Below are 12509 nucleotides of genomic sequence, written 5' to 3'. Positions count from 1 at the left end.
TCCTCACAATTGGGTAAACTTTTTCCTATAGTTCCCGAGAACTTCTGTGGACCCACTGTTGAGCCATGTAAATGCTGTAGAATATGCTTTAGAATATACCATAAAAACTGTAAAATTTCAAGCCCTTGCAATGAATAAAGATGCAAATTATTTTAAAAATCATTAATGGTATAGTCAATCTAGTCATTATTCAACTTTTGACTCCTAGTTCGATTTCATTGGGCGACTTTTTTAAAAAATCAATATTTTCAAAAAAATCAAGTTTTCATTTAAAAAATGCAAAATTTTGAGGCCCTTACGAGGAATGAAGATGAAGTACAAAAATTATGAAAAAAATCACGAATGTTGTACTAGACAATACACAACCTTTGAGACCTAGTGCTATTTAATTGAACAACTTTTGATTTTTTCGATGCACCCTAATGTGTATAGACGGTTTCTGTGCATGAGACAACCCGAGGCACTCATATATTATCATGAACTCTCTCGTGGCTATTTGGTTAGGGTGTCCGCTTTCCTTCCGAAAGACCCGGATTCGAATTTCAGGTGGTTCGGATTCTCCGTCAGGCTTTAAGTCCACGTCTGATATAGCCTGTGTATTGAAAACTGTTTTGCTCTGACTAAACTAACAATCAAATTTCATCAGCAAATTCAGCGCACTTCCAGTGACGACATTCCAATACATGAATAGCACCAACGGATTAATATTTATTAATAACCATCTATCAGAGTCGAAGTATCTCCACGGTTTATTGCAAACAGTTCAATTCAATACACTTTGTATAGGAATTCTCTCAAACAACTTACCTAATTCTCATTAACAATAACCATCTTTTTTCATCTGAGGATGAACAAATGCTTCATCTAAGCATCTTCATTCTGAGCCAGAACATATGAATCACATTTATTCAGTCACCAAAGTAAATGTTGCATCTAAGTTCTTACAGCCAAACATTTCATCATCATAGGTATTCTGCCATTATTGGCAGGTTATTTGCTACAAATGAAATCTTCCATGCTCCACGGACTTCCACTAGCCTCTTCGTCCTGACATACCATTTCTCTGTTTTGATATCGTCTGTTAATTATAGTCTTCTTCTCCCCCTTTCTCTTTTTCCTGCTACCATATCGTCCAGCACGCCCTTCATGATACAGTTCTTTCTTAGCCAATGTCCCAACCAGTTTCTCTTTTTCATCTTAATAATATCACAAATATTTCTTTTCTCCCACACTATTTGTAACACGCTCTCATTCGTTTTCCGCTCGAGCCAGTTTATCCTCTCCATTCTTCTCCATACCTATATTTCGGAAGCTTCCAGTCGTTTTTGCGTAATGGCCATGTTTCTGACCCAGACAGTACAATACTCCATATGAAGCACTTTATGAGTTTTTTAATCAACTCTGTTCAAGGTCCCTCAATATATGTTTTTCCTCCTACAGGCTTCTTTCGTTATTCCTATCCTTGCTTTCATTTCACTTTCACACTTCATATCATCATTAATAATACTACACAGGTATCGAAAACTAGTCACATGTTCCATTTTCTCCCTTCTTACTTCTATATTAGACATCGACCACTTATTTCCAACGGTCATAGCTTTTGTATTTCTAACGTTTATTTTCATCACATATTCTTCTAAACCCTTCCTCAAGTTTTCTAATATCTTATTGATTTTCTCTTTAGATTCTGCAACTTACAAGGAGACTCACGGAAGTGTCGCACACCGATTTAAATGGAACTTTGCACACTTGTAGAACATCGAAAAATAATCAACACGTATTTTTTTCTTTCGGCAATGGTGAGGATTTAAGGATAAAATCCGCTCTTTAAATGTTAGAGGTAGTCTCTAAGTATAGATCGAAAACAACAATTTAATTTAGAAAAAGAACATACTGCCTGGGTTATTTTCTAGGACAGCTGATTCCGAATATGAATCCAAAATTACAAAATTCATAATGGCGGATCCATTATATTGATTACAATTACAAAAATGTCATATGGTTTGAAATTCTCTGCAGGTAGCCAAGAACAATTAGTTAGCAGGGTTTACTACGAGAAGGTTGCCGACCTTTCTGTACTTATTTTAACGGGATGCTTGATTAAAGTGAGTCTCTGCACCTCTCACTATAGCGTTTACAGAGACACAAACAGTAGAAAGTGTGGCACAGTGAATAAATCTATGATTCAACTACATCGTACAGCCTTTAATTTCTAAAAATGGTGTTCTGTTATCACCGTTGTTAATTATTTTTCAGGAAAAAAATGGAACATTTGGCCCTGTAGTCCGAAACAACCTCTTTTAATCTGAAAATATTCTTCTGAAAGCATCAAATTTTGGAAAATTAACATCAAGGTTTGTGAGATTATGGTTTCAACAGGATTTCTCCCAGCCTCTAATGCAAAGTCCATTTTTTTTTTATTAGATTCGTGGACTGGTCACAATCAGCTTTTCAACCTATTTTACGAACAAAATAGTACCTCAAAATACAAACCATTCGGCACTAACAACTGGTAGGATTCAGCCTCTTGATGTGTTCGTCTTTTGGCCGTGCTATAACTTCTTGAGACATTTTATTGATATTATCCTCTACGACTATAACATAAATTTACATCTCCGTAATAATATAATTTAGGTCCAAATCCAAACCACTGATTCTTAATCAGTTTTCTTCTCCCAGATTTACAAATCTTATTAGATATACATGTTTGAAAAACAGTTATTTGGAAAAAGATTGTGCTGCATTTTGTGATTTGTCACAGTTATTTCTGTAATAAGGTGAATCTGGTGTAAACAATATTTATGCATCACACATTTTTTAACGAAATATCATTACTGTAAAGTGTTTTCTCAATAAATTCATAATTATAACAATTGATGATATGTGAAGTTCTGACATAGTGAGAGACAAGGGGACACTATAAATAAGCACCGCGAATAGGGAAAGGTGCAGAAACTCATTTCGACCAAGCATTCCGTTAAAATAAAGCGGTTTCAAATCAATAGAAAGGGATTTGAAATCGGTCTGCAACCTTCTCGTAGTAAGCCTGCCTACTATAATTGTTGTTGCTTAAGTGCAGAGAATTTCAAACCAGAAGACATTTTGTAATTGTAATCACTATATTGGATCCGCCATTTTGAAGTTTGTAATTTTGGCTTCAGATTCTGAATCAGCTGTCCTATCCATCCCCGTGGCAGTATGTTTTCTTCTAAATTTAGTGGTTGTTTCGGTCTATGCTTAGAGACCACCTCTAACATTCAAAGGGTGGTTTTCACCCTTAAATCTTCAGCATTGCAGAAACAAAAAAATACGTGTCGATTATTTTTCGATGTTCTACAAGTGTGCAAAGTTTCATTTAAATTGGTGAGTGACACTTCCGTAAGTCTCCTTGTTAGTAAGACAGTACTAGATTAGAGCTTTTTTTTTTTTTTTTTTTTTTTTGCGAGCAGTCATGAGTGTAATCAACAGTGGCCGTGAGTGTAGCCAAAGACACTTGGTTAAAAAAAAGTTCTGTTGAGTTCCTGGCTTTGTCAAATGACGGTTCATTCTGGGAAGAATCTCAAATAAAGATTCTAAACTTTAAAGTGGTTAACGCGTGACAATTTAGAATCTCACTCCATATTTGATTTTATACTTTAAAATTATTAATTTATACGTAAAATTTATTTGGAAATTTCCTTATTAAACTCTATTATATTACTTGCAAAAATGAAAAATATAATTGAATAAAAGTACTGTTCTATACTATTAACAATTCTTTTGCTACTATTGCTTGTAACCTCTTTTAATATTAACAATAATGATGCAACTTTAAACCAGACAAAAGTGGTCAATTTTATTGTTTAAACATGATAAATCAAATGGAAAAAGCTGGTAAAAGAATAAAATTGTATTTACGACAATTTATTTGTATTGATTTAAATCATGTATGTACAAAGATAATGACAATAAATAAAGTATTTCTTGATGGAAATTATTGTTAGTATCTTAGAAACTAGTATTCCACATGTTACTTTACATTTCTTGCTAGTGGGGTTCCGGTGGCTCAGTACACCCCATTGGTAAAATAACCAGTGTTTCTAAATGAAATAGGGTCATTTGCTCAACATCTATTTCCTCAAGTCTCTAAACAAGAGTCATTTCCTACATTGGTTATCCTCTTTCTTGATCTGATGATCATCAACCGAAACAGAAGGGACACCTGCTGCATTCCTAGCAAATACCAGAAAAAGGATGGGTGGTATTTCGGTGCACGCTATTATGAAATGTCCCCGATACACAGGGTTGCAGGGTCAGATAAAATTGTGTTGTTTTTAAAAATATGGTAAACTAAGCATAGTTGAACTAGTTCAACTGAAAAAGAAACATAAATTAAGACTTGACAATATAAAATGTCTGTTTTACAATAAATTCACTCAACTCTTCTTTAAAAAGAAATCACAACCTAAAAGTACTAACTGAATTATTTCGAGGTGAAAACGAAGCAAAAACAAGACGTTATATTGGATAAGTGTCGAGTTTCTATTGACGCCGTTATTTTAGTTTTTAGCCTAACATGATTATGCACCGAGGCTAAAGGACAGAAGGATGAAACGGATCACAATGCTGGAGCAAAGGAAGTCGGAGGTAAGACTAGGATCCGAGAAAACCCACGCACACAGTGTTCAGAACAAAGCCTACTTTGCTCGGGCTGAAATCGAACCAGGGACCCCACGAACCAGAGGTTTGACGCCGTTAGGGCCAAGTTTTCAAATATATTCTGAATAAGTCGGTTTATTATTATTATTATTATTATTATTATTATTATTATTATTATTATTATTATTATTATTATTATTATTATTATTATTGTTATTGTTATTGATTCGAAAGAGAAGTTCAATTTTAATTTAAAGTTATGTTCGTTTGCCAAACTGTTTGTTATTATCCTACGTACTAAACATAATGCTTACTAGTAGTTCTATCAAAATTTCCTTCAATCTTAATTAAGAAGAAAATACGTTCAAATAGTATCTGGAACACAGTTTGCACTGCACTTACTAATCGTAAGATTTAGAGTTCAAATCTTGAGTCCGTACATCCTGGTTAAGCCACCAGGCAGGAGCGGATCCAGGGGATGTAATCGTCCCCCTCAGAAGAGGAAACCTTATTCTTTTATATATAAATAAAACCCATCCCAGAGTTTGGAACTCTTAAAAGTAGCTCTTAAGTAGGAGTATTACAACTCACCTTCCCACCAGAAGTCCGTTTATGGATCCGCCCCTGGCTTTAGATCATTAGACGAATATTTCACCTCCACCAGCTCTGACGTCCCCCTTCGAGTCTATCCGCCCCCTCCAGTACTCCGTTCTGTATCCGTCCCTGCATCCAGGACAGTTTTTTCAGTGGTTAGTGGTAGCGGGTGAATGACAGGGGTACTTTCAATGTATATAGTTTCTAGAGGCTAATTTCTTGGCCCCCTTTCTAACAAATTTTCAGCTTACTATAGTACAGCTTTCATAATGAAATAATGATTTCTGCTGCATCTGAAACTTTGAAAATAAAGAAATAAGCTTAAGTGAATGCTTAAAATCTCTTTATATACAATTATTGTTATCATTACCATGTATAGGTATAAAAGGGTGGGGTATAGTTGTCTCATCCCCTAAAATAAGTACTATAATAATTGTTTATTTAAATTTACTTTCAGTTTTTGAACACGTGATAGATTATAATGAGATCAACAAAATTTCCTTTTAGGAACCATTCGACCTAGAAGTGGACATTCTACAGGTTTCAGAATAACTGTAAAGTACACAAAATGCATTACTCAGATTTATAGAACATAGCGATCTAGAACATAGAAACCACTAAGGAGCAGTTTATGAAGAGTTTATGATATGTTATTTTCAGAAGAGAAACATGACAGAGATATGACATCATAGCATTATCATTCCATATTTCTCAAATAAAACTATTATGTCTGAAACTCATATCACTAAGGCCGGATTTCCAATTTCTGCGCCTATAGGCTGAATTAAAATATTGCGCCCTTCCTTTCGAAATTCAGTAAACTATTATATGTTATACTCCTATTATATATTCTATTTAAGAATATTATGAAAAACGAATCATGTTGAATATGCAATACTAATTTGTGATTCACATTTCTGTCGAGTAGAATTTGTAAAGCCTCATGATAAGCTAAATTGTGATTCGGAGTAACAAGCGGGACTCACAGGTTTGCAGATTTATTTAGTATATTTAATGCAGATCGTAGCTTTATAATAAACTTATGTTTAATAGCAAGAGCAGCTAAAGATATCAGGCGTTGCTAAGTTTGGGTACAGATAACATAGTTTTCGACCTTCAAACAATACAGTTGTGATCCCCTTAAATTTAAAGTTCTAGGTTCTGGTACATAAGGTTCAGGTCTAAATCCACTTTTGAATTTTACTCACACGAGAGGGTCCCACAAGTTGTCGCTAAAATCTGATTGCCACATAGCACATCTGATAGAGCATCATGAGAAATGAAAATTAGTAAAATTTAAGGTGCTATGGACCAGAAGGATAGGAGCTAGGGGGCTTCAAAATTTGAATATCCAAAAAAATATATCATGGAATTATGTAAGTTTAAAGTAAACATCTTGAAAACCGATAAAGATATCAAAACAAAAATTGCACAATATAATGAGAACAAAATGCCCTATCGAAAACCATAAACAGTTTTGGCGTAGGAGAAACAGTGTTGCCAACTCAACATAAAAATATTTTGTTTGAAATATTACCATGTGCACAGATTTAAAATGCACTATTATCACTAAACATAACAGTGAAGTTAATGGTACAGTGTTGCACACTATTGGAGCTACGTATGCTGAAAATGTACAATGGAGAAGTTTGATATGTGGCAACGGGTGGTAATAAAGGAATCTGGGTCTTATAGTATGGATTTAGTTTAAATGCATAACACAGATAGTATAACATAGCAAAATGTCAGCAGTGTCACAAAATATTGATGTATTTGAAAAATGAAATTGAGTGATGCAATTTTTACGTCCTGTGTCAACTTCAAATCTATACCTAGGTATAGGAGTGTAAAGTGGGATCCGAATCCCTGTGAAAGAGTAATATTACAATGAAATGTAAGGTGAAAAGTACAACCAAAACATGTCCGAGGCTGGATTGGAACCTGCGATGCCTAATATGTCGGTTGTCTAGCCTTCTAGACAACACGGATATCCTGGCCGACTATAAACGAAATGAGGTAGTAATAGAATAATTATATTTCCAATGTGAATATGGTAACATTACAGTGTACAAATATAATCATATGGTATGTAGGAGAGGAAGTAAAAGAATATGTCACTTAACACGAAAGACAGAAACCAAGAAACTACTCTTCCAAATACTGATAACATAATCGAGAATCAGTTTACAGAAATAGAAAACACGTGTTTCTTTCCTCTCTTGTATCATTTTGTTATCGTGAGTTGTCTGCTTATTCATCGGAGCTACCGAAGTATAATGCAAAATCCTAACTTGTTTCTAGTGCATTCCTTTATTACCCTTTGTTGCCACATATCAGACTTCTCTATTGTACATTTTCAGCACACGTAGCTCCAATAGTGTGCAACACTGTACCACTACACTTCACTGCTATGTTTAGTGATAATAGTGTATTTTAAATGTCTGTACATTTCTATATGGTGCTATTTCAAACAAAATATTTTCATGCTGAGTTGGCAACAATGTTTCTTATATGAAAACACTGTTTATGGTTTTCGATAGGACATTTTGTTCTTATTATATTGTGCAACTTTTGTTTCTATTGCTTTAACAGTTTTCAAAATATTTACTTTAAACGTACATAATTCCCTGATATAATTTTTTGGATACTCAAATTTTGAAGCCCCCTAGCTCCTATCCTTCTGGTCCATAGCACCTTAAATTTTGCTAATGTTCATTTCTCATGATGCTCTATTAGATGTGCTATGTGGCAATCAGATTTTAGCGACAAGTTGTGGGGCCCTCCCATGTCAGTTTCTTAGAACTTCATGTACACTGAACTGCTGTATTCTTCAAATCCTATCTTTCATTTCATTACATCAATTTTAGGGATTATGTGACAAAATCAACATTTCGAGATAAATACACACACACACACACACAAAAAAAACTATTTAACTTGTAATATGAACCTTTGTTTGCTAATATTTTTATTTGGAGATCTACAGCAGGTGTTTTTCAACTATTTTCTCTTGATCAAGAGTATTTGTGTGTATATACGATTATGGTAAAATTTGAAACTTTTTGCACGGTAGCGGGGAGTTTCTCATGATGCAGTTTCACCCAGTGCTCCTTATCGAGCAATTTCGCACAGTCCTGTTTATCGGATTAATCATTCTGCAGGTGTCATGCATTTTCACACGATCCATCTGTCAATCACATGATTCATCGTGAATATGCCTTCACTATAGGAGGAGGAAGAATTAGTTATCCTTCATGACCTCGGTTATGAATTCGATATCCACATGTTATACTAATACACATACATAATAATTGTTATTATTCTATATTAACATTAGAAGTTACCATTTAAAGCTAGAGTTATCTCTCATTCTCACACACAGACATACAGGACAATGTATTGATATAAGTAAGTAGGTTAAGATTTGCTTTGAAGAAAAAATGAAATAAAATCCTTGAGTTTTACGTCCCACGATTACGCCGGTTAGGCTAAAGGAGACGGTGATGATTAGTAATGAATGAAATGGTGGAATGAAGAAAGTGGGAGGAAACGGGAGAACCCCGAGGAAACCCACGAGCACGGTGTTTGTCCATCACAAAGTTAACTTGGCGGAGGCTGGGATTGAACCTGGGACCCCAAGCACCAGAGGTGAAAGCTCTACCACTGAGCCACCGCGACCCCGCTTTGAAGAAAACTATCACCTACTTACTGTTTGATAACATTTATTACATCTATCAAGAATAAACACAAAAAATTGTTAATTACATGCAAATAAGTATACATATAAGTATATTGTTATACATCGGACGTTAAATTATGTCAATCTAAATTTAATGTTAAAAAGGAAAATATTGAAAACATACAGATTAAATACTGGTGACACCAAATTGTATCTCGTATATTAAGAGTTTTTTTTTTTTTTTTTAAAGTAAAACAAGTCTTCTCATGTCGTTTCGGATAACATTTTATTTCACGTGTCCATACTGCACCTACTTGGCGTCCATGCAGGTAAGTCGTCTTTATTGGAGTATACACACGCATTAATATTTATTTACGACTAACACACATTCAGTTTACAGCATTACTTATTTATATATTTTTATCCAATCGTAAATGAAGAAAGACTATAATTTCTGTCATTGGCTTCGATGTGACTAAATCACTCATTTCATTACTTCGTTTGCCATTTCGTTAAACTCAATATCTCTTAAATCATCGTCATGTTATATCCATATTGCACACACATTTGCATTTATATTAGTACAATTTAAAGAAAATGACAATTTCATGAACTCGTAGAGGTTTCTTATAACGTTTGAAGAATAATTGGTATGATATTACAGATGTTGCTGATCACTTTGCACCAAGACCACAATCACTAAAATGGAACATTATTTGGATTTCGAAGGTTTGTAAATGACAAGTGAAATGGGAAGACTATATGGGAAGATTTTAGGTTCTTAGGATAAAGGATATACTTGATAGCTACAAGTTACAATAACCTGCCTTGTTTACATTCAACATGCGCATAAGATAATATTAGTTGTTAATATACACACAGAAGTGAATCACATTACAAGACTAAGGATGATGTTTAAACATAGGATGGTATATTACAAATTTACGCTTTACAATTATAGAATTTCCTGAAATTTTCTCACAATTTTAAATTGATTACCCCGCTCAATAAAATCCTAAGGTTGCACCGCTACATGACATACGAAATAAATTCGACCATAAGATGGATAACCGCGAGATATTATAAACATTTAAATGATTAGCGATTGCGGACTAATGAACATTCAAAGTATAAGGCAGATACTGCAACGGACCCCTTCAGGGTCACTTGTTAGTTTCTTATATATTATTATAATTATTATTATACATATATATATTTCAAGGTAACTATATATATATGGCCAGATTTAAGACGGTGCAAAGGTGCACGAGCACCCTCCTTCCTTGTAAATATACACTACCTAAAGTGAGAAGCTAAGAGTGAAAATAGTAACACTTTCCGAAAATTTCTGCTGTCAAGTTTCGATTTGGGCATAAATCAAACGGAAGTTTTGCAAAATCGATATTTAAGTCAATTTTCTAAAAGATCAACAAAAAGATTCACAGAGAACATACACTTAGCATTTAGATTGCATTTTCTCAGTTACACCACACGTAGTAGATATGAGGCACTTTGGCTGAAATTTGATCCCTCCCGTTCTTAGAATTCGATACTTTTTCCTAGAATTCGAAGGCAAGTTTCAACAGGCCTTTAGTTGTTATGCTTATAGCCTTTTAGGGCTACCACCAGGAGCCCCGTGGGAAAATTTTGGTTGCGGGAACCCGCTTTTGCTATGCTTTTAGTCTTGGACGCTTACCAGTTATAGAAACAAGATGAGACATGACTTTTTCGTGTTCTTGTCGTGTATTGGCTAGTAATTTGAATCCCCAACCCCCACCCCCTCCGAAGGAGAGCATAAGCGGAACGTATGTGTTTGTTTAGATCATTCCGTTAGCAAATGTTGCAAAGGAAGAAACGTCAAATTAAAGATGGCATCGACAATGAATTTATTAGATAAGCTAAATATGCCATCAATGGTACCCTCTACAAAAATGCGAGATTAGGAGATTGGCGTACCATTTCGCATTGTAAACTGTGAGATAATTAGAACGATATATGGTAGGAAGGCATGTGCAACATTTGAAGGAGGCGAAAGAGTGATTTTACCAGGACGCTGTACTGAAAAATTGGAAGCAGATAATGGTGCATTATTAACGTATTTACAAAGTGGAAATGTCTGTTTAACATATAAAGGAATGAAGATTAATGTATCTGGACGTAACATGCACGACCTTGAATTTACTGAACTGGTATACTCATCGTAAGTGTATGGTGACCAATGTTGCCAGACACTGCAAGCAAAATTACACACACCTTCCGTCCAAATTGCACAATTTTACACACAAGCTGTAAGACAGTGCACACAGCTTTACACAATACATAACTACCTATGTATATGTATATTATGTCTTTTGACGTACTATGTATATAATCGGCAGAGACATGTATGTGGTAAATTTCATGTCAAAAGATCTGTAAATAAGAACAATATAACGAAAAAACTTTTCTTGTCCATTTAGCAACATTTTGATGTACTCATTCTAATTTTCGTATTTATATTTTTTCTATGAAATTTAGCACAAATATACATTTCCCGATTATACACATAGTAACAGTACTAGAAGTACTGTATCTTTCGAGTTTATTATCCAATTATATTCGCACAACCCGACCGTTATCATTTTGAACATGAGTGTACATTGACCAGTCATTGTTCAAGGATTCAGCGTTTGATTTATTATTATTATTATTATTATTATTATTATTATTATTATTATTATTATTATTATTATTGTAAAACCGTCACCTCACCCTGCGCGCCGACTACTTGGGTGCTCCAGGGTTCCGGCACCCACATAAATAATCTTAAGGGTGCGACGCACCCATAAGATTTTTAGCTTGAACCCGGGTTTGAACCAGTTTCTCTTGCGTTTAAATCAGTCGTGTTACCGACTGAGCTAGGGCAGCCCCAATTTATCATTATAGTACCGATATATTTTACTTTCTCACAGCACAGGCCTTTATGACAATGTTCATAAAATATTTAACTAAAAGTAAATAAATCAAACATCGAGACTTCCCTGAAAACATATAGGCTAATATGACCCGCCATTGATATGTACCCACATAAATCTTGGAAAGTCTGCGCCATTGCTTTCAACGTACTTAATGTTTTTAATTGGACATCGGCCACTCTGCCGTTCATCGGTTTGCAAAATGGCATTTTCTTCACAAGTGGTGAGAAGACAAGACTTCTTACCACCTCTGCCTCATGTTTTGGCCAACATCGAGGGTCAACATTCATTCACATTGCTTGCTTGAACAAAGCACCGTCTTTGCTTGGGGATGTCATGACACCCGCCTCTGAAAAACAATAAGTGAGGTACCAAGGAAGCAAGATAAGTTTTATGATACTATAGAGAAGATAACAAGAGATTAACAATAATAACAAATAACTTGTTATTTTCTCTGTGGTTTTATTGCGCTGGCCTGGAGTCAGGCGTTGGAGCTCGTAGTTTTTAGAAGGCAATTTTCAGGGAAAAAATGGTGGAAATAATGAATATTTGAATGAAAGGAACTTCGTAAAAATCATCAATGATCAAAATTTTTAATTGTGCCAAATTACACACAAAATGCACACAGATTGGCATTACACACA

Source organism: Thermobia domestica, chromosome 3, assembly GCF_964235325.1.
Source record: "Thermobia domestica chromosome 3, izTheDome1.hap1.1, whole genome shotgun sequence".
In the NCBI taxonomy this organism is placed as follows: domain Eukaryota; kingdom Metazoa; phylum Arthropoda; class Insecta; order Zygentoma; family Lepismatidae; genus Thermobia; species Thermobia domestica.
The sequence above is the reverse complement of the archived record's forward strand: the minus strand, read 5'-3'. Positions refer to the sequence as shown.